Genomic DNA, 27765 nt, shown 5'->3' with positions numbered 1-27765 from the left:
ACACGCCATGGGAAATCAACGAGTGTGAGCCTCTTGTCACACCGATATTCTTCAGGGCAATAATTCTGAATGGAAATTCAATCAATTATCCTCGGCCTCTGCATTAATTCCAAGTGAAAACCTGCCAGTGAGTTCTTCAGGGACAGAATACACCGAACCGGGCCATTTGTTTTTGAAATGGGAATGCTTAGCGAGTTCAAGTCATTGTGTTTTGGGACACGAATGAAGCAGAAAAAGAACTGCTTTGCAGCCGAAGGGGGAACAAGGAATGGCGAGTTCGCTGCCATCACCAAACGGAGCCGATTCCAATCTGGACGCAGTAACAAAGCAAATTCTCCACTCACAAAACCATCACCAGAAAGGAAAGCAAACTGCAGCGCTTTCCCCAAAGGCGTGCAGGTAACCTGTCCGCATGTCCGCTGGGGCCTTGAAAGCCGACGTGGAGCCGGGGCCTTGGAGAGCAAACTGCAGCACTTTCCCCAAAGGTGTGCAGGTCACCTGTCCGCATGTCTGCTGGGGCCTTGCAAGCCTACGTGGAGCCGGGGCCTTGGAGAGCAAACTGCAGCACTTTCCCCAAAGGTGTGCAGGTCACCTGTCCACATGTCTGCTGGGGCCTTGCAAGCCTACGTGGAGCCGGGGCCTTGGAGAGCAAACTGCAGCACTTTCCCCAAAGGTGTGCAGGTCACCTGTCCGCATGTCTGCTGGGGCCTTGCAAGCCTACGTGGAGCCGGGGCCTTGGAGAGCAAACTGCAGCACTTTCCCCAAAGGCGTGCAGGTAACATATCCGCATGGCTGCTGGGGCCTTGCAAGCCTACGTGGAGCCGGGGCCTTGGAGAGCAAACTGCAGCACTTTCCCCAAAGGCATGCAGGTAACCTATCTGCATGTCTGCTGGGGCCTTGCAAGCCTACGTGGAGCCGGGGCCTTGGAGAGCAAACTGCAGCACTTTCCCCAAAGGCGTGCAGGTAACCTATCCGCATGTCTGCTGGGGCCTTGCAAGCCTACGTGGAGCCGGGGCCTTGGAGAGCAAACTGCAGCACTTTCCCCAAAGGTGTGCAGGTAACCTGTCCGCATGTCTGCTGGGGCCTTGCAAGCCTACGTGGAGCCGGGGCCTTGGAGAGCAAACTGCAGCACTTTCCCCAAAGGTGTGCAGGTAACCTGTCCGCATGTCTGCTGGGGCCTTGCAAGCCTACGTGGAGCCGGGGCCTTGGAGAGCAAACTGCAGCGCTTTCCCCAAAGGTGTGCAGGTCACCCGTCCGCATGTCTGCTAGGGCCTTGCAAGCCTACGTGGAGCCGGGGCCTTGGAGAGCAAACTGCAAAACCTTGATTAATAGATAGTAGGCCCGATGCTGCCAAGCGTCCCACGACTTGGGATTTTGCAGAGGCCCTTTATAGGGAGCCATTCTGAAGGATCTTATTAAAAGCTGCCAATACGCTGTACTGCAGGTTACAAAGTCTGGAAGCCGGAAATAAATTTATGGTTGGGTCAAAATTTGAAATGCCTGGAAACCCTTAACCTCAATGAAAATAAATACTGCAGATGTACGTATACATTCTGGCTGTTTGTATGTTTGGGATATGCATGATAATGACAGTGTCCTCAAAAGCACAGCATACTCATGGATGCACCATCCCACCTGTGAGACACCAACATGATATAAGTTGCTGTGCAAGGCACAGAGAAAAAGGGAAGCAAGACAGGGAGGGTACCACAAACCAATAATGGTGCGATAGTCACGTAGATGGACAAAGGTTTCGATCAATACTTAAAGCTTCAGTCGTCTATTCTGGATTCAGTCCCCAATTCGGTCTCATGTCAGGACAAACATTGTCGTGGCAGCAGGGGGTGCTCCATGTCAGAGCATACCATCCCATGTGGAAGAAGGTATATCTGGCTTACCCATCTGCATTTAGGTTGTGGATACTGAATACGCAACTGTATCTCTCACAAATAGGACATTGCTTGTGGGTGCTCTTCAAAAACTCCTTGCTCACAGTTTAAATGTAAGAAATCTGTTTTGAAAGATGATGTTATGCCAGAGTCAGTTAATGCTATGGTGTGTGTGTGTGTTTGTGTGTGTGTGTGTGTGTGTGTGTGTGTGTGTGTGTGTGTGTGTGTGTGTGTGTGTGTGTGTGTGTTTGTGTGTGTGTGTGTGTGTGTGTGTGTGTGTGTGTGTGCATGCGTGCGTGCGTGCGTGTGTCGGTTGTTATCTCCACATGTGAATTTCAGTAAGAGGTCATGGGGGGACACGATTCATGGACCAAGCTGTGAAATTGTGTTGTTGACAAAGTTTTGTTCCGAGGACTCTTTTCAGGATTGCCACCGAGCCCCGGACAGCTTCTAACTGCAGTAGGTTTGTATTAATATTCCCAGGGATGTTTTTTAAGATCTCTGTAAGGTTCTTCTTCATCATCTCGTTGCTCCAATGATCACTGGTCCAATTTTGGTGCTCCTCAGATTCGAGGATCTTTTCACTTCATTTTTGAGATCTTGATATTTGCTCATTTTCTTGATTTCTGAGCTGTTTGGCAAAAATCGCTGAGAATTGATGCCTCAATCCGCAATGCCGTTTATGATTTTTTTTATTATACCTAAGTACTATATCTGGTCACAGTGCTTTGATTTATGTGTTCACACTTGATGGGATCATCAGGTCGTATGTGAGCATTACTTCCTTATTTTCAATTACCGCTTTTGGTTCATGTTTCCACAACTTTTCTGGGACTGGGGTATTGAAGTTTTTGCAGATGTGCCAGAAGATTACTCTTCCAAAATTCTGTTGTGCCTCTGTGTGTACAGTCATTCTGACATGAGTTTTTCACATCCCTATTGGAGGTGACTGCTTTCTGTTTCTACCTTGCAGAATCTACACTTGTATGATTGACTCGGTCCTGCCATTTTATTAAAGCCATTCATGTGGTGTCCCTGGTCTTGGCCATTTATAATTATTCGTTCCCCATCCCCGTTGAGCTGACCTTTTCTTAGCCATTGCAATGAGCCTTCTTTGTCTATGCCCAATGTGTCCAACTCTCTTTTCAGTACATCTTCCTGCTCTTTTGTTGTACTCCCAGTTGTCGGTGTATATCTGTTAATATTTTGCTTTACATTTTTCTTTCGTCTTTTTTTGCAATCATTGTTGCTGTTGTTTGTTCCTGTTTCGGTTTCATGCATGACATCTTCCATTTGCACCTCTCTTTTAAAAAAAATTTGCAAGGTGGGTTAGGGATACCTTCTCTGGCTTGCTGTCTTCATGTTTGCATACAAATTGGATTCTGTAGTCTGTTGGATTTTTCACATATTCAGCCATTCCGACAGTTGTCATTCTGTGCACTTGGTTGAGTTCCAATCAGGCCACGACCTTCTTCTCATCTCAGCACTTCTCGTCTCAGCAGGTACATTCTTGGGATGCACTGATTTTTGTAGAACATTTAGTGGATAGTGAGAAGTTTCCTTCTTTTGATAGCCTATCTAGTTTGTTGATTTCCGTTTGTGGCCACTTTATTATTCCGCAGTTTTATTGGAATACTGGTATTTCTAGTTGGTTGATGGCTTTGATTTTGTTTCTCTTGGTGATATATGTTTTCAGAATCAGCCTCATTCTATGCAAGTATTCTTTGGCAATTGTTTTGCGCATTTGTTTGTGACATATTTTGTGGCCCTTTTCTACTCTGAGGTATTTGTATGATGCTTCGTTGTCTGGATCCTGGATTGTTGTATCTTGTTCGATTTTTATGTTGACGTTTTTGTTGATATATGCTGTACGAATGTGCATTTGGCACACTTATCTTGGCCAAAAAGCCATTTGAATGCCGTCGGAGTATCGCTTCACTAATTTCAGTTGTTTTACCAATTTTTCATCGTTTGGTGCAAATAATTTTAGATCATCCACGTACAGGAGATGAATCACCTTTCCTGTCTCTTTGGAAGTTTTCTTATTGGACGTTAAGGTGAATCCATGTCCTTGCTCATTAATGAGGTTTTTCAGTGGGTCCAGGGCCAGGCAAAACAGGAGGGCCATCATCCTGAAAGATCCCTCGCCACTTCTTCACTCCTGCTATTTTGATCTTTCATTCCGAGTGTTGCAGACGTATCAATGTGGTGTTCCATAGTGCCCTTGCATTCACAATCAGTTTGAATATGTGATGGTTGATCTTGTTCCCTCCACCAATGAAGGTGAAGGAGGTTATGTTTTCACCCCTGTTTGTCTGTTTCTTTGTTTTTGTGCAGGATATCTCAAAAATTTGTGGAAGGATCTGGATGAAATTTTGTGGACAGGTTGGGTGTGAGACAATGACGAACTGATTAGATTTTGGTGAGGATCCGGATCCGGATCCGACTACAATAATTGTTTTAGTGATTTTTCACCACTGAGAGATAGGGCCAAAAATGATACGGTACTGTATAGCCTGATATTTCAAAAACGTAATGGGCCTGATATGTTCACATGGATGAGGCATTGCATGGTGGAGGTAAGCACTCTACCGAGTGCCCTTCCAGTAAATTGCACGCATTTTTCATCCATGAATGTGGAACACTATCAAAAGCTTTTTTGTAATCTATCCAGGATGTGGACAATTTCATTGTTCTGGTTTTACGGTTTTTGAGTATGGCCTTGTTTAGTAGTAGGTGGTCTATTTTTCCATAGCATCCTCTATTACACCCATTCTGTTCTGCCCTTGGCCTCCTCCTTGCATTACATAGTGGTACGTAATTTCTGTGATGATTCCCATCAGAAGTTTGGATGTTGTTGGTCGGCAGGTTATTGGTCTATACTCTGTGAGGCCATGCCTGGTGTTGGCTTAATGGCTAGAGTGGTAGGATTGGGATCCTAGGGTCCTGAGTTCAAATCCCACTCAGCTGTTGAATTAATACCAGGTGGGGTTGACTCAGCCTTTCATCCTTCCAAGGTCGGCAAAATGAGTGGTGGCTTGCTGGTATCCTGTGTCGGAGTGGCGATCTGTCCAGGATTGTGACCAATAGCCAAGCAGACTGCTTCGGCAGCACCAATGCTCTGCATTGAGTATGATCCCAATGGATAGGATGGATGTAAGGCAGTTGGGTTTCCTCTGATTTTGGAATGAGGAAGGTGTTGCCTTCTGTGAGCCATTCATCTTTACCTCCACCTCTTGGATTGGTTTGTTAAATGCTTGAGCAAAGTGATTGTGGAGAGCATCTACTTGCTTCAGCCAGAAACCATACTTCCACCATTGTCTCGGGTCGCTCACCTGTATTTGATTTTTCATTTATATAATTTCATTTATGGATGCTTCCCGATGGTTCTGTAATTTTTCCTGGTGTATCGGCTTTGATGTCTATTGGCACACAAAACTACCATGCTTCCCCATTGTCTTTGGTCAATCACCTGCATTTTTAATTATTATGTGTTTCTTTTCTTTTATTTATTTATTTATTTAGATTTTCACTTTTGTATGTTGTCTGACGATTCTGTGAATTTTCAGTGTCATGTGAGGTCAAATATGGGAGGATGCGCGGGAGCAGCGCATCACTGCATCCATTTTCCACCAGTACTCCAAGGACCTAAGTCTGACCATCCCCTATGCATCCCCATCTCATTGAGATGCTTATCAACCTGCAGCAACCACGAGGCATGTGGTCGGCTCATTGACGATCTTCACTCACGGGGTTCCCTCGCTGAGAGAATCTGGTCAACAGGCTCAGGTACGGGAGCATGCACCAGAGCAGCGCGTCACTGCATCCACTTTCTGCCGGTACTCCAGGGGCTTCCATCTGGCCATCCCTCAGGCAGATGCCTGGCCCATCCCCATCTCCTTCAGATGCCTATCAACCTGCTGCAACCACGATGCACGTGGTCGACCCACTAACCTCCTCCATTCATGAGACTCCCTCGCTGAGAGAATCTGGTGAGTAGGATCAGCATCAGGAAAATGAGCCACATGTCCATACGGCTGCAGCTGATACTCAAGGACTATGCAGAAAAAAAAATCTTATTTGAGTCTCTCTCAGCAACTGTTCATTGGACACAAAGTCAGACCAACGATAGCCAAGTATTCTCCGAAGAGATCTGGTACCAAAGGACTGAAGTCTCTGTCTCAGATCCCTGGTCAGAGTCCAAGTCACATCCTTAGAGCAAGACTGTAAGAACCAAGAACCTGAAGACTCAGACTTTCGTCCTTCTGCACAGGTACCGGCAGTGCCACACCCCATGATGCAGTGAATCCATGACTCCACAGGCCCGACCCAGACATCTACTGACATTTGGCTCACAGGCAGCAGAGACATGAATATCACTGCCAAGGTGAGTGAATCTCTCCATGACCCCAACATACTCATCACAAACAGGTACAGACAAGAGAGCAACATCGAAGATGTCATCGAAAGCCTGGATCTTAGTTTTGACTCAGGAAACCGTAATCCCAGTGGCTCCGACTCCTCATTCAGCACCTCGAGACCCCCAAAAGATTATTCAGAGACACTGCAATGATGACTGCATCATCTGCGAAATCAAGGTCAAATATCTTGACATTCCCAAATGATGCACCACAGCTGATCTCTCTGACAAACTCCCCAGAATCCAGTCCATACAAGACCTGCAAAGTGTGGGGACCAGGACACACCCTGGAAGAACTCCAATAATAACAGGAAATAAGTCAGAGATGGTATCACCACAACTCACAGCAATCTCAGTTCCAGAGTGTAGGGCAGACATCAGATTGATCAGTTTTGGAGGAACCCATGAAGAGCAAGAATCCTCCAGAGGACATCCCAATTCACTGAATCAAATGCTTTGCAGAGATCAATTTTGGCTGAAAGCACCCCCAACCGAAACTGTCGTTTGTGTTCGGCGAGGACCCGAATAGCAAGGATACGGTCAATCGTTGGCCTCTTTGGTGTAAAGCCTGACTGCTCAAGCAGATGGTGGTGAAACCTATCAAGAGTTATCTGAGCAAAGACCTTGCCAGCACTGAGAGCAACATCACCTCTTGGTAGTTGTTGCAGCCTTGGCGATCACCCTTCCCTTTCCAGAGAGGGACAACAAGGCCCCTCTTCCAGTCAGTTGGGATGATGCCTGTGTTCCAGGCTGAGCACAGAAATGCATGCAACGACATGAGTGCAGCATTTCCACCAGCCTTGAGAAATTCAGCATGGATGCCACAGATCCCAGGAGCTTCAGCCCATTTCATTTGGTTCACCGCAGCCTGTGTTTCCACAAATGAAGGTGGCTCACATTTGATCGGAGGGTAAACAACAGGGATTGTAACAACCATGCCACCAAACTCAACAGCAGGTAGATCAGCCTGGTGTGTATATATATATATATATATATATATATATATATATATATATATATATATATATATATATATATATATATATATATATATATATATATATATATATATATACACACACACACACACACACACACACACACACACACACACACACACACACACACACACACACACACACACACACACACACACACACACACACACACACATATTTGGATTCTCATTAAAATCTTTGGTCTTCTGTTTCCACGCATAAACTTTTGCTTTTGTCCCATTTCCTTTCTCATTTGTTCTCTCTGTTTTATCCGTTGTAATTTCCATGATGGTACATGGTCTTTGTCTGTTAGGGCCTGGCTTATTGTTCTTGTGGCTATGTTTGTCTGTCACTTTATCTTCAATGAGCAATGCTGCTGAAAAGTTCATGGTGTTGATTTCCTTCAATCCGGCTGACGTTGGTATGATTTTTCTGAGTGGTGTGTGTGTGTGTGTGTGTGTGTGTGTGAGTGTGTGTGTGTGTGAGTGTGTGTGTGTGTGTATGTGTGTGTGTGTGTGTGTGTGTGTTTTCAATCAACTCAGAAACCGTTTGATGTAGATAACCATGTAATGGCTTGGACCTATGACCAATAAGGCGACAATATTTGTTCCTGGTGGGATTGAGGTGGGAGTGAGGGGTATATCACGTCCCAACACCCCAACATCCTCTGTGGGGCACTTCCACCTCATTGTAAGGCATTTTCAGGGTGTTTCAAATGTAACTCAACAACAAAAACTACAAAGAGATGCCTCATGAAAGTAATTGACAAGGGGGACATTATATATATATATATATATATATATATATATATATATATATATATATATATATATATATATATATATATATATATATATATATATATATATATATATATATATATATATATATATATATATATATATATATATATATATATATATATATATATATATATATATATATATATATAGAGCTCGGTCTCGGCGTGCGTCCATCCAGCATCCTTTCCTTCGTCCGTCTAGTCGTGTGACTATATGTCTATTATTTAGGTACTATTGAAATATACCTTTCGACCCTTTAGACTGCTGAGACCCCTTAGATCTTTGAAGACCCTCTAAGTCTTTGAGGACTCTTAAGATGCAAAAGAGCCCCAAAGACCATGAAACCCCCAAAACCCCTAAAGACTACACGACTCCAAATACCCAAAAGACCCCCCCCCCAAACCCCCCCCAAAGACCTACAAGACCCGAAAGACCCAGAACACCCAAAAAGTCCCTGAAGACCCCGAGGACCCAAAAGACCCTGAAGACCCAAAAGACTCAAAAGCCCCAAAATACCCTGAACTCTCTTAACGATCCTTTAGACACATTAGACCTTAACAACATTTCGACCCTTTACACTCTTTAGACAGCTTAGACCCTTGACCACTTAGACCGCATGGACCTTCTTGTATCACAAATGAAATTTCAAATAAATACAATATCAGCAATAGAAATTGTAGAAAAAAAATGTTTGTATTATGATTGGTGTAAATCATGATAATGCAGCAAATCTGTTACATCAATCTCTGCAATGACGTACAGAGAGGCGAGTGTAGCGAGCCGAACGACGCTAGTTATTTTTTAAAATTCACGGGATGTCACCTCATACCCGGTGGTGGGAAACTTATTTTGAGCATCGTGTGGAAGGAAGCTTCTGCCTTATTACCCCGTGCAAAAAACAGGGTGAAGCAATTGGTTCACTGTCTGGCTGTCTGTCTACAAACGTAAATTTATTGTCGAGGAACAACTTCATTTAAATTGAATGTTTTATTTCGAACACGACATGGAAAACACACCTGTAGTTTAGCAGTACTTTCTTCATGAATTCTTCCCAATCGCACATGGCCAGAGAGGAGTGAGATTTTTTTTTTACCCTGTCTTCCATTTAATTCTGGGAGTCGAACAAAATTGAAAATTATTTCAAGCAGAAAAATTACTGTTTTTAAGGACGTTATGAAGGACACACACAACAGGCATGAAGAACTAATGTAACGTGTTAGATGAGGTGGTGAATACGACACTGCATCAATGGCAGTAAACTTCCGAAGATTTATTTTTACATTGTTTAAAATCATTATTTTATTTCAATTGAATTATATACTTGAACACTGGAGAACACAAATCACCTTTTGGCACTTTCAAAAGTATTCCGTTTGGCAGTACTTTGCCAAAATAATACAGCATTTTGCATAATCTTGTCCAATCAAATTTGCCACTCGTAGACCCCCGCCCACGTCCTTGTTTCTCAAGACAGCATGGGGTAAGGTGTTCTATGAACTCTCCAGTTAACCTCCGCCATTGAAGATGGCCGGAGGTTACTGTTTTCACCCCTGTCTGTTTGTTTGTTTGTTTGTTTGTTTGTGAACAGTATTACGGAAAAACACCTGGACGGATTTCGACGAAACTTGGTGGAGGGATTAGGTATGGTCCAAGGATCATGCCATTAAATTTTGGACTTGGTCCAAAGTCCAATACGGCCGCTATGGCGGTCATTTTGAAAAAATATTTGAATTTTTGTTTTTGCATTTCTACATGTTTTAAGTGATTTCCACCCAAAAAAAAAATTTGTTAGAGAAAAGAAAAACGGAAAATTTTGCAACTTTTTTTCAAAAAAATTTCGATTTTATTTGAAAAATATTTGAATTTTGTTTTTGCATTTATACATGTTTTAAGTGATTTCGAACCCCCCCCCCCAAAAAAAAAATTGTTAGACAAAAAAAAAACATTTTGCAACTTTTTTTTCAAAAAAATTTCGATTTTTTTTTTTGGGCATTTCTACATGCGCGTCGATCTCGTTTAGTTTATTCAATCGTGGTTCAGTAGAATCTGATCCGTTTCGACCTACAATGAATAGGACATCAGGTTCACTTAAGTGACCCAGCACTATTGGCGGCGGATGTTTTGCACTCAACCGAGTGCTCCCCCTATAGTTTTCAATGTGTAATTAGTAAAAAAAAATATTTTCTCCCTTTCTCACTGCAGGGGGTTTGGTCGTCTTGTAGTTTGTTTCTTTAACTGTTCTATTCTGGTCATGCTCCTCCTTTTTTTTTTTTGTATACCTTGGTCGAGGCTCGTATGAGAGCGAACACACAACTCACAGCAAGGAGGCATGAGACAAGAGGGGCGGGAGTGGAAGGGACAAAACAGTGGGGAACAGACACATTAGGTGAACTGTGGAAGGGAGAGGGATGGGGATGGGACGGGGAACATGGCAAAGAGAAGATGGACATTTCAGGGACTTTCAGGAAGGAAAGCAGGAGAAATGAAGGAAGTGGGCTTGGGTGGATTATCGGGGGTAGAAAAGATCGAGGATTTGGATGGGGGAAGATAAGAGGTGGTGGTGAACAGCTGTTTTGAAAGCCTGGAGGGAAGAATGGGAAAGAATAGAGTGAGGAAGTTTATTCCAAAGGCGGGAAAAAAGAGGAATGAAAGAGTGAAGATGAGCAGTGATTCGTGATTTTGGTAGTTTTACCAGAAGGGGGTTGTTGGCGGACCTTGAGCGCCCTGTGGAAATGTGGTGGGGACAAATCGCAGAGAGAGCAGGGGGGGCAAGGCTGGAGAGAAGTTGGTAGAAGACAGAAAGACCACCGACCAACCTGCAGTGATTGAGTGAGAGGCCCAAAGACTCAGCTTCATTGCGGGAGATGCCGATGATCTTAAATGCCCTGGTTTCGACAGCGTGAAGCTGAGAAAGGTGGGAGGCAGGAGCACCAGCCCAGAGGGGAGAGCAGTACTCCATCAGGCTACGGACAAAAGCTTTGTAAGTGGTCAGGAGCTCAAGAGGGCCGAGGAAGGACTTAGCATGATGGAGGATTCCCAGTCGGCGACTGGCTTTTGAGGCGAGGTTGGAAATGTGACTTTCCCAGGAAAGGTCATGGCAGATAGTGAGACCTAGAAGCTTGAAAGAAAAGACTTCTTCCAGAGGATTGTTGAGAAAGTGGATGGGGGGGTTTTGTAAACGGTCCTTTCGAAGAGACATCGTGAGAGTGTGAGATTTGTCTGCATTGAAAGACATGTTCCACGTGTTGGACCAGTTTGTGATTTTATCCAGATCTGCAGTGAGCGAAGAAGCTGGTGCTTGCCAGTCTGAGGGATGACAGATGGTACGGCAGAGGGTGGAGTCGTCGGCAAAGAGAAATAGAGGATTTTCCAGAGAGTCCGAGAGATCATTGATGAGACATCCCCAAACGTACATTTTCATTGAGAGGTACATTTTCATTCACTTCTTGGCCTAACTCCTATTCCTTCAGATTGTAGCTGTTCTACCAGAAACCGTTACACTGTTACCCTCCCCCAAAGTAAACTTAACACTCCCATCTATTTATCCCTGACTCCTCTTTCCTCACAAACACAACCATCTTCCTGAGTCAGATTAACTCTTTTCTCAAGAACACAAGTCAGCTGTCCACCATAATTTCATGTTTTCTCACATTTCTTCCTCTAAGATTCACTACACCTGCTGAGACCCTGGTCCCCATTTTACCTGCAACTACTGTCCCTTCACTTTGGTGCACCCACATGCTGCTAGCCACCCTTTACTCCGTTGTCAAACTATCTGTTGATCATCTTCACCTGTTGGTCTACTCTTCCATCAACAATGGACTCTATCAACTTTTATTGGGTAAGAGTTGTTAAAACTAAGTGCTGCTGGCATTTTGAGCCTTAGCCCTTCATTGGAGCCATATATAGTCTATTTTACTCTAACAAAAGAATAATGCTCAAAACGTCAAGAGCACCTCAGTTACCATGGCCGGAAACATAAGAACTCATATGTTGTTGATGTTGTTTCCAATGCAGACTGACATGATCACCTTCACAGACACTAGTATTCCATTGTACCCACTCTTCCATGATCCTCGGTGCTGATTTAAAAAAAAACAAAAAAAACACCTTGAAAAAGTGTACCTGACTTCAACTTTGGCAAAGCTTCTTGGTCAGCAAAGCTTCAATGAGCTTTTTTAATTATTCAGGAAGCTTCAAAGCTACTGTAAGTTTTTCAGGGAGCTTTCACACCGAGGGAAGGTACCTGTGCTGAAGGTGTGCTGAGGGTGGACAAGGAGGCCTTTGTGCGAGGAATCTGTGAGGGGGTAGAGCATCACCTGTGGTCAAGTGATTCTCATCCTGATTACAGGGGAATTCAGGCATTGTGTTCCTTCAAGCCCATCCCTCGATGTACTGCAGTTAAAACGGAGGGTAGTGGGATCTTGACAGAGGAGTCCAAAGTGAATGCCCGGTGGGCTGGTTACTTTGAGCAGCTGCACCAGGCTCATCAACCAGCTGTTGAGTTGGACATCAGAAGTGTTCCTATCGCTATTGCTGACCCTCCAATCAACTGTGATCCACTTTTGTTTGTGGAAACACAAGCTGCGGTGAACTTGTTGAAATGGGGTAAAGCTCCTGGGAACTGTGGCATCCATGATGAACTTCTCAAGGCTAGTGGAAATTCTGTACTCATGTCATTGCAAGCAGTTCTGTGCTCTGCCTGGAATGCAGACATCATCGGAACTGACTGGAAGAGGGGCCTTGTTGTCCCTCTCTGGAAAGGGAAGGGTGACCGTCAGGATTGCAATGACTACAGAGGGGTGATGCTGCTCTCAGTGCCAGGAAAGGTGTTTCCTCAGGCAATTTTTGCTCGAGTTTGCCACCATCTGCTTGAGCACTAGTGCCCAGAGCAGTCAGGCTTTACACCAAAGAGGTCAATGATTGACCGTATCCTTCCTCTTCGGGTCCTCACCGAACGCAGACGAGAGTTTTGGCAGGAGCTGCTTGCAACTTATGTTGATCTCTGTAAAGCTTTTGATGCAGTGAATCGGGATGCCCTCTGGAGGATTCTTGGTCTTCGTGGGGTGCCACCAAAACTGATCAATCTGATGTCTGACCTATACTCTGGTACTGAGAGTGCTGCGAGGTGTTGTGACGCCATCTCCGACTTATTTCCAGTTGTAACTGGAGTTTGTCAGGGGTGTGTACTGGCCCCCACACTTTTCAGCGCCTGTATGGATTGGATTCTCGGGAGGATGTCAGAGAGATCAAGCTGCAGCGCATCATTTTGGAATGACAAGATTTCTGACCTTGATTTCGCAGATGATGCAGTCATTTTGGCGGAGACTCAGGATATCCTTTTGGGGCCCTCGATGTGCTGAATGAGGCATCGTTGCCACTGGGATTACGGATTTCCTGGGTCAAAACTAAGATCCAGGCTTTCAATGACATCTTGGATGCTGCTATCTTGTCTGTCCTAGATTGTGATGAGGATGTTGAGGTTCCAGAGAGATTCATTTACCTTGGCAGTGATATTTATGTCTCTGCTGGCTGTGAGGCAGAGGTCAATAGATGTCTGGGTTTGGCCTGGTGAGTCATGGATTCAATGGATTATGGGGTGTGGCGCTGTCGGTACCTGTGCAGAAGGACAAAATCTGAGATTCAGGTCCTTGGTGCTTCCAGTCTTGCTATAAATATGTGAGACTTCGACTCTGACCAGGGATCTGAGACAAAGTCCTTTGGTGCCAGATCTCTTCGGAGAATCCTTGGCTATCACCGGTGAGATTTTCTAAACAACGAGTGGTTGCTAAGAGAAACTCAAATGAGATTTATTACCTGCATAGTCCATGATTGTCAGCTGTGGCTGTACGGACATGTGGCTCATTTTCCTGACGTTGATCCTGCGCACCAGATTCTCTCAGCGAGGGAACCCCGTGAGTGGAGGTCGTCAATGAGCCGACCACATGCCTCGTGGTTGCAGCAGGTTGATCGGCATCTCAAGGAGATGGGGATGGGCCAGGCATCTGCCTGGGGATGGCCAGATGGAGGCCCCTGGAGTACTGGCAGAAAGTGGATGCAGCGACGTGCTGCTGTGGCACATGCTCCCAAAACTGATCTGACATGACATAGCTCAGACTACCATTGTGATATGAGGCACCTGAAGCACTTAAACACATTGTTTGGACCTGCAATTCCTAATGATTCAGAAGATCAGCCTGAATCTTCAAACTAAGGAAGAGGAGGATGCAACAAATGTTCAAACTTTACTCTTCTGTCGTGCTCAGTTGATATGCCTCAGAAGAACATTTTGAGTTGAACATTTTCTCAAAGAGATGCAGGTGCTTGAGGAGTTTTCGCACATATAATTGTTATGGATAGTTTTGGGAGGTTTGTTATCACTCTCACAAACAGAAACAAAAAAAAATGAAGCAGAAAAACAAGCACAACGTGGCTTATTGAAGAATATTCATGGTTCCTCATAAACAAACTTTATCAACTCCGACAAATCTCACACTCTCACTCTGACTCTCAAAAAGGACCGTCTGGACCCCCCTCCCCCAATCTACTTTCTCAACAATCCTCTTGAAGAAGTCCTTTAATTCATACTTTTGCGCCTCACTATCTGCCATGATCTTTCATGTGAAAGCCTCATTTCCAAGCTGGCATCCAAAGCCAGTCGCTGACTGGGTGTACTCCATCGTGCAAAGTCCTTCCTTGGCACACCTGAGCTCCTGACCACATACAAAGCTTTCGTCCACAGCCTGATGCAATACTGCTCTCCCCTTTGGGCTGGTGCTCCCACTTCTCACCTTTCTCGGCTTCACGCTGGGGAAAGCAAGGTATTTAGGATCATTAGTATCTCCCACGATGAGGTTGAGTCTTTGTGTCTCTCACGCTCTCACCGCAGGCAGGTCGGTTGCCTTTCTGTCTTCTACCATCTCCTCTCTGGCCTTGCACCCCCCCCACCCTGCTTTCTCTGAGATATGTCCCCCACCCCCCCCCCCCATATTTCCGCAGGGCACTCAAGGTCTGCCAGCAACCCCTCTCTGGTAAAACTACCAAAATCAAGAATCACTGCTCACCTTCACTCTTTCATTCCTCTTTTTTCTCCCCACCTTTGAAACAAACTCCCACACTCTCTTCAATGTCACTCTTCCCTCCTTGTCTTCAAAACAGCTGTTCACCACCATCTATTTTATGTTCCCCCATCCAAAACCACGATATTTTCTACCCCTGTCAATCCACCCCAAACCCACCTCCTTCAAATTCCTTGCTTTCCTTCCTGACAGTCCTGGTCCTGTAAGGACCTGAAAGTCCCTGTAGTGTCCGTCTTGTTTATTCTGTGTACCCCGCCCCCATCCCTCTTCCTTCCACAGATGTCCTCATGTATCTGTTCTCCACTGTTTTTTCCTTCCCTCTCCCACCCCTGTTTTCTCCTGCTCACCTTGTTGTACATTCTGTGTGTTAGCTCTCATACGAGCCTCCATGGTGTGCACAAAAAAAAAATTAAAAAATTAAAAAAACCAAAATGGTTGTCCAGGAAACAAAACGATCATTCCCCAAAATGAAAACAACTCTGTCCAACAATGTTTCACTGCTTTACGAGTGATATCCATGTAATAGTTTGCCCTTCACAAGCGGACTCACTGAGTTTCTTGGATCATCTAACCGAACCAAATACCGAAGGCGCACATCCCAATAATGTTGATGATGCATTAAATAATTGCATGGGCAGGCAAAAAGGCCTAGAGCAAGGACTTCTTCTCAACGACATCAGTGAGCCAGACTTAAGGATTCTGTGGGCCTTAAGCCTTGAGGGTATAATTAAGGTCGCTGCAATTTAGATCGACTCATTAAGCCTCATTGCTGTCACAAACTGCATCACTCCATGTCTATCTTTCAGAAAGTGATCTCATGAGATATGTGGATAATAATTAATGAACACAGGCTTGTATTAAAACTTAAATCGTCTTTTATCCCATCAACCAATGGTCCAGCATCAATCAAAATTTCTCACCTGTCACCTGGTTTTAGTGTCATGTTTGTGTTTCCTTGGATCTGCTTGCTCTGTTTTATGTATCAGCAATGCCCTTCTTTTAACAAACAAAACCATCTTTTACTCCAATAGGTCTATACCGAAGTGTTTCATTGTCCAGTGGGACTTTAAGGAAAATGTAAATTTTTTCCAATGTTATTCACTTTTCCTGAATACACTAGAGGGGCAATGGGAGGAAGAAGTGTCCGCACAGAAATACAATGCAGAGCACCTGTTATAAGGATCTGTTCTGAACACAAGGTTGGTCCAGTATTCATTCAATAATCATGGCCTTCATGCCATGATATACTGAGGGTAAGGGGGTTGTTTTAAGGGATAATAATCCATATTATTTATCTTTTTTATGAAAGTTAACATTATCACATAAACAGACATGGATGCAAATAGCTCAATAAATCACAGACAGACATGTGATGCAGCAAGAGCTGCTGACTGTCACCATGAAAGTGCAGAACAAAGCACAAAGTCTCATGAACAACAAGGCTTAATGAGTCTAAAACTAATAGGTTTGCCTTTTAAGTGGCCCAATCTGAACCCTTGCCAAAGGATACTGAGAACCTGGCTTCAAATCCCATTGACTGTGTGTGACCTCCAAGGAAATGCAAGGAAATCAGACACAGGTGGAGGACATTCAGCTCATCATGCCTGTGTGACATCAACACCACACTAATTTATCTACAGAAAATCCAAAGAAGAAAATGCAAAATTTATTATAATTTTTAAGAGTGTTTTGTGGGCTTTTGTTTGTATGTATTTATTTATTTATTTTACTTATTTAACTTTTTGTAGTTTTTGTATTTTCAAAATTTATTTATTTATTGTCCTTCTCAAGGGAGGGGGCATGGGCTTGGTTAAAAAACACAACATCAACCACTCAAAACCCCTTGACGAGACCTCCACCAACAGCACTCCGTACACATGCACACAATCATCCATCAATGCTCAAGCTTCATAAAAGTCCAGCCAACATCCCTACACCCCTCTATCTCCAGAACTTCCAGGTACCTATCTAATTCTAATTTAAACTTATCCATTGTTTCTGCTGCCACTACCTTTCCAGGGAGACCATTGGATGTATCAACTACTCTCTGAGTAAAAGTCCCCTACCTTACTACCGTCTAAAATTTTCTCTTCTTTACTCTCATGCTATGGCCCCTGGTCCTTTCATTGTCTACTCTGTTGAATAATTAACCTGCACTTATATTATCTCCACCCTTCATTATCTTAAACCTCTCTATCGTATCTCCTTGTAACCGCCTCCTTTCTCGTGTATAAAGCCCTGTCCCCTTCAGCCGCGACTCATAGCTAAGTCTAGCTCGGCCCGGACTCAATCTAGTAGCCCTACGCTGAACCCTCTCCAAGGCATCTCTGTCCTTCCTGAGTTGTGGAGACTAAAACTGCACACAATATTCTAGATGTGGCCCTCACTAAATTCATGAACAATGTTAACACCTCCTCTTTTGATTTATAAATGATCCCCCTCCGAATACAAACTACAACCCTATTTGCTTTACCTATAGCTGCCTGGCATTGTGCTGCCTGTTTACCTCCCATATCTATTACCACCCCTAGATCCTTCTCCTGTGTGACACGCTCCAAAATTACCCCTTGCATCCTGTAATCTCTATTTTCATTGTTCTTTCCCAACCCCAACACCTTACACTTGCTCAGGTTAAATTGCATCTGCCAAACTTTCACCCAAATTATGCAAGTATCAATACTTTGCTGAATATGATCACCACCCCATCTGCTATCCACCTTACCTCCAAGCTTTGTGTCATCTGCAAATTTGGAAAGCTTACTCTTCACCCCATGATCCAAATCATTGATGTAAATAATGAATGGTAATGGTCTGAGTACTTATCCCTGAAGTACCCCACTACTTACATCCTCCCAGCAACACATCCTCCCACTCACAGCCACTCTTTGCTTCCAATCACTAAGCCTGTTTCCAATCCAATTAGCTATCTGACCAGCCACTCCACAATCCCTCACCTTGGCTAACAACCTCTGATGTGGTACCTTGTCAAATGCCTTCTCAAAGTCTAGATATACCATGTCCACTGCCTTTCCCTCATCCACCCAATCAGGCACTGCTTCATAGAACTCTCAAATATTTCTTAGACAGGAACTACTTTTGGTAAACCTATGCTGACTACCTTTAATTACCTCTGCCACCGAAGGTGAATGAGGTCATGTTTTCACCCCCTCTCTGTCCGTTGGTTTCTTTGTCTGTCTGTCTTTACGTGCAGGATATCTCAAAAAATTGTGGACGGATCCGGATGAAATTTTGTGGACAGGTTGGGTGTGTGACAAGGACGAACTGATTACATGTTTCTGGAAGACCGGATCCGGATCCGACTACTAGTATTTTAAAAGTTATTCTTCACCATTGAGAGAGGGCCAAAAACGATGTAGTGCTGTATCGCATGTTATTTCAAAAATGTATTGGGCCCGATATGTTCTCATGGATCAGGTATTACGTGGTGGAGGTATGCGCTACACTGAGTGCCCTTCTAGTTAGTTTGTATTTATTTAAATGGTTCCTCATGTGATCCATAATTAATGCCTCCAGCACCTTCCCTACAACTGGTCAAACTTACGGGTCGATATTTTCCCAAATCTTCTCTGGATCCTTTCTTAAATAATGGTTTTACATTTGCTTCTCTCTAATCCTCCGGTACCTGTCTTGACTCCAGTGAACTCTTGAAAATATCCGTTAACATCTCGCTTACCTGCTCAGCCACCTCCATCAACACTCTCGGGTGCATATTATCTGGACCCGGAGCCTTATCTTCTCTCAGATTTCCGAGCTGTTCCCTTACTTCCTCCACTCCAACCTGGATCTTCTGTAAAAGCTCTTCCTCACCTCCTTGATAGATACCCTCAGCTACAAGCAGTTCTCCTGACTGTTCTTGTGTTGAAGTTGAAGAAAAATACCTGTTTAATAAGCCTGCCATCTCACTTTCCTCAATAATTAACCACTCTCCCAGTGCCAATCCTCAATGGGTCCACACTGGTCCTAACCTGTTCTTTTCCCCTGATATACTTATAGAATGCCTTGGTTTTATATTTAATATTGTTAGCCATGTCCTTCTCAGACTCTCTTTTGGCTTGATGAGTTATTTTCTTAACTTGCCTCTGTTTACTCCGATGGTGATATAAATCTAACTCCAGTCCTGTTATTTTTAACCGAATAAATGCCTTCTGCTTCTCCTTCATGGCGTTCCTTATCTCACTGCTCAACCACCCTGGTCTCTTTCTGCTTCTCGTTTTACACCTCATTGAAATGTATTTTCTCCGCACTCTACACATTTGCTCCTTGAAGGTTTCCCATTTTTCTGATGCTGATTGTCCTGTTGTTAGAGTCTCCCAATCCACATCACCCAACTCTTTTCTCATACCCCCAAGGTTTGCCTTCCTGAAATCTAATAGCCTTACCCTACTATCCTGAACTCCAACCATTAACAGTCTTTGCCCACACAATGTTATGGTCACTTGCTTCTAAATGCTCCCCAACCTCCATCTCCTCCACCATATTTGGATCATTACTTTAAAGGACTAACACTGCACTCCCCCTAATGGGCTTATCTACAAATTGGGTTAAAAAGCAATCCTGGACATTAATTCATTCCTTAATATCATCCCTTTCTCTTGATGCAGTGCTGTCCTTCACCCACATTGATACTCCTCCTATTCTCTCCTTCCGATCACACCGATACACCTTGAAGCCTTCTAATCCTGTTCTCCAGTCACTCTCCTCCTTCAACCATGTCTCACTCGCTGCAACTATATCGTACTCCGCACTATCTACTTTGGCTTCAAGCTCTTCCATCTTATTTTTTAAACTTCTGGTGTTGGTATAGAATATGCTTAACTTTTTCCTTCCTGAAATTCTATTTCCTTCCCCAGCCTTACTCATCACAATGACATCATCTGTTCCTTCCTTAATAGCTTCCCCACCCTCTGCTGACATAAAAAAGCCTGAATTCCTTTCTCATTTCCCACTGCAAACCTTGTTGCCTCCTTTGTATTTAACATACGGCCATCATTCCAGAAACACTCCCTTTGTCCCTGAAATGATTCCCACTGCTTCTTAAATGTAAAGCCTTCCTCCCTAAACCATTCTTCCAGCCATTGGTTGACATCTATCACTCTGCTCATAATTTCTAGATAGTTTCCTAATCTTGGGAGTATCCCAGAAAACATGACCTCACAACCCTTTGCATTCAGCTGCTTACCCAATATCCTGTATCTATTTTTGAAAACCTCTGAGTAAACTTTCCTGATATCATTTGCTCCAAGGTGTACCACAACCAACTTCTTCCTACCATGACCCGATACAATATTGTTTACCCTTTCTTCAATGTCCCCAACTCCTGCTCCTTCAAAGCCGCACAGAATTCTTTGTCTGCAATCCTTCCTGCAGAATGAACAGTCTACATATTTAATTGTCTCATCACCCACAAACTGTCTCCCAGAACTCGTTTCTAGCAATCTCTATTGCTGCACATACACCACTCCCTACACCCGTTGTCCCACCACTAAAGGCACCTGGTGCACCTCCAACACTGCCTGCACATGCTGCACCTCCACAACTGCCTGCACCCACTGCACCTCCACCACGACCTGCCCCCTGCTGCACCATCACCACTGCCTGCTCCCGCTGTACTGTCAACACTGCCTGGACTTGCTGCACTGTCACCACTGCCTGCCCCCACTGCACTATCACCACTTCCTGCCCCCACTGCACTGTCACTACTTCCTGCCCCCATTGCACCATCACCACTTCCTGCCCCCACTGCACCGTCACCACTTCCTGCCCCCACTGCACCGTCACCACTTCCTGCCCCCACTGCACCATCACCACTTCCTGCCCCCACTGCACCATCACCATTTCCTTCCCCCACTGCACTGTCACCACTTCCTGCCCCTACTGCACAGTCACCACTTCCTGCCCCCACTGCTCTGTCACCACTTCCTGCTCCTATTGCACCATCACCATTGCCTGCCCCCACTGCACTCTCACCACTTCCCATCCTCGCTGCACCGTCACCACTTCCTATATCCTCAGCAACCTCACTCCACAACCACAACCAACTATTGTCGACAAATTTCTCACATTCTGCTACTTGCTGCAAATTATCTATGCGTTCCTTCAACCTCGTAATCACTATCCTCAAGTGAGCTATTTCCTCACCCTTCCTGCAACAGTAAGAACTCTTCCCCTTTTGTTGAAATGGCCCACATTGAGCAATGACCACATTTTATGAACCCCTCTTCCTTTCTCCTTTGGTCTCTATTTATACCCTTTTTTTTATCCCCATACTCCAAAGGCCCCAACGGACTTAACGCAAAACTTAGCATGAGGCCTCCCCTGCTTATTTCAATGAATTAACACAAATACCTGCTAAAACTGTGATGAACACAACTACAGCTTTATAAATATAGCTCCACAGCCCCCGACACAAATCATGATAACAAAACTATCAAAACAACACACACAAAATAAACTTGTTTTGTTCTCGTCGTGCTTACCCTCTTGTAAACCATAGGAAGTGGCATACTCACAGTTGTTGTTGTTATTGGTAACTTATTTATTTTATATTATATTATATTATATTTGCTGGGGGTGGGGGCGTGAAGGAGTAGATATACCTTGCTTTAATTTTTTGAGGGCAGAGGGAAAAAGAACAAGTCCAGAAGCAACAACTCGAATGAGGCAGAAGACGGAGGGCACGTACACCCGACTATCACAGGTAGGCCCAACTGAGATCAAGTGACGAACCAGATGATTCAACACAACAGGACACGATTTGGGACAGAAAAGTTGACGAAAACACGAACAACAAAAGAGAAACTAAAACGAAACAGCAAAACCGTAAATGGTCCGAGAAACTTCACTTGAGAAGAACTGGAAGGAGAGCTCGCCACCCAGCCATCCACATGTGCCGATCCCCAAACCGGAAGTCCTCGACTGCTTGTTGCAGCATTGCTTGTGAAAAGATTTTCATGGCAAAGAATTCAAAGCAATTCTCGGAGATACTGAACAACGTTTTAGGTTTTGTTGAATGAATCTGCTGCTGTTATTGAGAATCAAATATTTTGAGGATGGGAAATGCAGGAAGCAACAAAATATAGATGGCCATGGGTGAAAAGTGGATCATGCAAGTACACTCCATCACTTTGCAAAGTTTGATCTTGAGCTTTATTTATTTATTGTCATGACAAAGGCGAGCTGTATTGGGAACTGACGTTTTTGTTTACATATATATATATATATATATATATATATATATATATATATATATATATATATATATATATATGTGTACTGTTACAGATTTCAGAATCCGGTCTGATGAATGCATCCACACATCCGGTGCATTCGTGCCCTTTGTATGATAACAAAGTCGCAAGCGGTGCACGTGTCTGCCTTTGAGCACATTCCATACAGTGCGCGTGGTTCGGCCATTACGCACGTAGCCAGCGCTCACGTCCGCACGACTCTGCTTGCGTGTGCGTGGGGCGAACACCAATATGTATCAGATATTTGGTTGAAAAGGAACGTGCCGCTTTTACTTCGCACACTCGCATCTCGCCTAACGTGGCGTGGAGTCGCCTTTATCGGTCTCCGTACGCATTTCCTGCAGCATGGGCGTCGTACTGGCTGTGTTTCCTGTGTTGTGAAAAACACCATTCGTGCATCCTCTTCAGAGATATTCATTCGTATGCCTTTTTAATGCCACCGGCAATCGTCCCCACATCATCGGAAGCTCGAGTCGGTAATCACGAACTGCCAAGCGCAATGTATGACTCGCTGACCTCCCATCTCACCCATCTCACAGCAAAGGGCACACGTGGCTCAGAATTACCTCAGGAATAATCAGAATGGAAGAGTAGAGACGAAATGAAGAAGAAATTATGTAAGCAAACCTAGCTATGAGATCATCGCAACGCACACCCCTGTTGTCCCGCTAGACAAAAGGGAAGGGACAATCTCCACATATAATAATGGAATAACTGTCTTGGGACCACTATCTGTTGGATGCACGCGGTTCCGAGAACCGCAACAATATATTGACTGCTTTTGACGTTTGCATGTGGTACATGCTTGAGAGCCTCATTGATATGCATTGCTGTCTATGCTATCGCTGATGATTCGCCAAGAAGTGATGAAACTGGTCCGGTAGCTGAAGTGAGTGTATAGCATTGGGAGTGTCGTGTGTGTACTATGTGTGAATGTCTATATAGTTGTTGAGGAACTCCAGGAAAGGTTCAAAACGGCGCTTAGCACTAACCTTGTGTAATTCTTCTTGGGTTGCTTTGTGCAGCTCCTTTGGCTGGAGGAGCATGGGAGGGGTCAATCATCCATATATATATATATATATATATATATATATATATATATATATATATATATCTTCTTCTTCTTTTGGCTGCTCCCGTTAAGGGTCGCCACAGCAGATCATCCATATGATCTGCATAGTGATTTGGCACATGTTTTACGCCGGATGCCCTTCCTGACGCAACCCTGGTCGTCTCTTACGACACAGGGATCTGGTACACCTATTTTAACCAGGGTATACACCGGCCCAGTACACTGGTACTCATTTCACCGACCTCAGAAGGATGACAGGCTGAGTCAACCCCCTGGTGTATTAATTCAGTGGCCCAACGGGGCTTGAACTCAGGACCTTTTGGATCCCAAGCCGCTGCCCTAACCACTGCGCCAACACCAGGCTCTCATATATATATATATATATATATATATATATATATATATATATATATATATATATATATATATATATATATATATTACATTACATACAGATATATCCCCCTCCCTCTGGACTACTACCACACCCTTTTCCATCCCACCCACTTCCCTTGCCTACCCTGATTTGTGGAGGTTGCTTTGGGGCTTCCCACTCTCAGGACGAGTGCAGTGCAAAAATGCAAGTCATCTTCACAGCTAACTTGCAATACCCTCTGCCACCGCCACAAGGTGGCGCTACCAAATACACATTTACATGGAGAGTTTTTGTCGACCTTCCCTCCTGAACCCCCATGACTGCAGATGAAACATTGTAGCTCACATTTACCACGAGCCACGAGGTCGAACTGGGTCCATGTGCCAAGTTTGGTGGCAATTGTCCCAGTAGTTTTGGCGTGATTGATGTTTCACACAGAAAGACAGACACACAGATTGATAGAAAATAACATTTATTATCGAAGATATTGTTGCAGTTGTGGGGGTAGATGGAGGAAATTCAGAGCAAGTTCGGATTGTATAAAGTTGCTTAGTCCGTGGATGTGTAGGAAGCATCTCCATGTGATGAAGTAGGGAACCTGTGAGATTAAGTGTTGCGTCACCACATGAGGGGTGGGGTGGTGTTAATTTGCCGAGGAAGTTAGAATAAGTTCTCCAATATGTGATTCCACTCTGTGATTTATCCCGATGTTTTTTATTATTCAAGATCAGCAATAAAGGTGGAAAACACGTCCCTGAAACCACAACAAATAGGCAGAAAGCCCCGCATTCAAAGATCGACAACAAGTGAAGTCACGCCCTGAGAAATTATTGATGGACGTGACGTCATAAGCAGAAGAAGCCATGCCTTCCCGGGTTTGGTGCGAGCAGGCCACACCCCAGAGGTGGAGGATACATATCGGCGTGATCGAAGTCAAAATATATGTATACACTTGGTGGACAAAACATAAGGAACATTTTCCTAATATTGAGTTCAACCCCTTTTGCCCTCAGAACAGCATCAATTCATCAGGGCATGGACTCCACAAGGTGTCGAAAGCGGTTCCACATGGATGTTGGCCCATGCTGACTGCAATACTTCCCACAGTTATGTCAAGTTGGCTGGTAGTGGTTCTTTACTCCAAATCGCTTGTTCCATCTCATCCCACAGATGCTCAATTGGATTGAGATCTGTTGACTGGGCAGGCCACTGCAGTAATCTGAATTCACTGTCATGTTCGTGGAACCATTCCTGGACAATTCTAGCCTTGTGGCATGGGACATTATCCTGCTGAAGAAATCCATTCACAGATGGATACACTGCTGCCATGAAGGGATGCACCTGTTTGGCAGTGATGTTCAGATATCGTTTGGCATTCAAACGTTGCTCCACTTTTATCCAAGAGCCCAATGTGTGCCATGAAAACACATCCCACATGATAACACCACCACCGCCAGCCTGCAATGTTGCTACAGGGCATGATGGATGCATTTACTCATGTGGTTTTCTCTATACGAGGGTCATCCCATCAGTGTGAAACAGCAGGAACCGGGATTCATCAGACCAGGCAATGTTTTTCCAATCCTCCAGTGTCCAATGTTTTCATTCCTTAGCCCACTGCAACCGCAGGTTCTTGTTTTTTTGCTGAAAGAAGTAGAACTCTGTACAGTCGTCCGCTGCCATACCCCATTCCTGTCAAGGTACAACGAGTTGTGCTCTCTTTTATGGGTCTTTTTGCACCAATGTTGTACTGGATTGTCAGTTGACTAACTGCAGCCCGTCTGTTGCTCTGCACAATTAGTGTCAAATTATTTTGGCCTCTTTCATCAATGAGCTGTTTTTGTCCACTGGGCTGCCATTGGCTGGATGTCCTTTGGGTGGTGAACCATTCATGATACACATGGGAAACTGTTGAGCATGATAAACACAGCAGCATTGCAGTTCTTCACACACTCAAGCCGGTGTGCCTGACACCTACTACAATATCCATTCAAAGGCACTGAAATCTTTTTGTCTTGCCGATTCACCCTCAGAATGGCACAAACACAATCCATGTCTCATCGTATCAAGGCCAAAAAAAAACTTCTCTAACCTGTCTCCTCCCCTTCATCGACACTGATTGAAGTGGATTTAACAGGTGCAATCAATGAACGATAATAACTTTCACCTGGATTCACCCGATCAGTCTATTTCATGGAAAGAGCAGGTTTTCCTGATATCATGTTTTGTACAACGAGTGTATATCCTGATATATATATATATATATATATATATATATATATATATATATATATATACATATATATATATATATATATATATATATATATATATATATTTTTTTTTTTAAAGCATAAAGTTGTCAAATTTGGATTCCATCTTCTTCCAAGGTTAAAATGGAAACTGCAGAGTGATACGGGAAACCATTATATTCCTCTTTGTTACATGCCTGTTAAAGGAAGTTCTTGTACAAAATTACACAACATAATAATTACAAAACAGTTGTATTTGAAAAGGAAAGGTGTTTGCTGCACCTGCCATTGAGAGTGAGCAAAGCAAATGGGAGTTCAGTTGAACCCAACAAACACTGAAATACTCCTGTAACCCAATATAACAATAGAGTACTTCCATTAAGATAAATTTTTATCTTTATCTTTTTCAAATTTTTGGAAATATCGATTATTCATTTATTAAACAATGTGATAATTGTTACGTGCATGGTTATGATATGCTTGGTGTTGGCTTAATGGTTAGGGAGATGGGCTTAGAATCCTAGGATCCTGAGTTAAAATCCCGCTCAGCTGTTGAATTAACACCAGGTGGGGTTGACTCTGCCGGTCATCCTTCCGAGGTCGGCAAAATGAGTGCCAGCTTGCTGGTACCCTGTGTCGGGGTGGCGACCCGTCCAGGATTGTGCCCAATCGCCAAGGAGACTGCTTGGGCAGACCAACACTCTGCACAGATTATGGTCCCAATGGATGGATGGTTATGATACTGATGGTAATGTGTATGATCTTTTCTTCATGATCACTTTTCAAATGAAGAATGGCACTTGGAAGAGCGTATACCTCCACCACACAATGCCTGATCCACAAGAACATTTCGGGCCCAATACATTTTTGAAATATCATGCTATACAGTACTATATCGTTTTTAGACCTATCTGTCAATGGTGAAGAATCATTTTTAAAACTTCTGGTAGTCAGATCCGGATGCGGATCTTCACCAAAATCGAATCAATTCTTCCTCGTCTCACACCCAACCTGTCCACAACTTTTTGAGATATCCTGCACACAAACAAAAAAACAGACAGACAAATACACAGAAAGGAGTGAAAACATAACCTTCTTCACCTTTGGTGGCGGAGGTAACAAGGGGAATCGACAACACGTCAAGGCAAGGAGGATGAAGGTAGTCTTTTTTTTTGTATGCATCGTCGAGGAAGAGCTAGTATTAGTACATTGAACAGATCAAGACATAACAGGACAAAAGGAACAGCAGAGAGAGGGGGGAAACATCAACAGCAGAGTTGAAGGACAAGACAGATGGAGACTTGGACAAACAATGGGTGAGGGGAGGATTGGGGGCAGAAGAGAATGCATGGGGTGGCAGTATGTTTACAGAATGAAACTCTCAGGAGAAAAAAATGGAAATCTGAAAGGAGGAGGGATTTGGGTTGGGGGTTGGGGGTTGGGGGGGGGTTAACGAGATTAGAAAAGATCATGGTTTTGGATTGGGGACGATCTGAGTTGGTGGTGAAAATGGTGAAGTGATAGGCCCATAGACTCAGCTTTATCGTGGGAGGTTCCAATGATCTTGAAGGCCTTAGTTTCCACGACATCAAGCTGAGCAAGATACGA

At 44.0% G+C, this 27765-nt stretch overlaps 2 long non-coding RNA genes across 3 annotated transcripts in view; one reads left to right on the top strand and one right to left on the bottom strand.

Moving 5' to 3' along the window:
- The window catches only part of LOC147012873 (uncharacterized), a 107421-nt gene that overhangs the window by 21070 nt on the left and 58586 nt on the right, over positions 1–27765 (top strand). The window lies entirely within an intron of this gene.
- LOC147012872 (uncharacterized) overlaps positions 24397–27765 on the bottom strand; it is a 128699-nt gene continuing 125330 nt past the window's right edge. Inside the window, exon 4 of the long non-coding RNA XR_015051100.1 lies at positions 24397–24503. This is a non-coding gene — a long non-coding RNA (uncharacterized LOC147012872). The remainder of the gene's footprint in view (positions 24504–27765) is intronic.

This window comes from Eptatretus burgeri, chromosome 14 (assembly GCF_056783735.1).
Source record: "Eptatretus burgeri isolate ZD-2024b chromosome 14, Ebu_testis_v1, whole genome shotgun sequence".
In the NCBI taxonomy this organism is placed as follows: domain Eukaryota; kingdom Metazoa; phylum Chordata; class Myxini; order Myxiniformes; family Myxinidae; genus Eptatretus; species Eptatretus burgeri.
The sequence above is the reverse complement of the archived record's forward strand: the minus strand, read 5'-3'. Positions and strand labels throughout refer to the sequence as shown.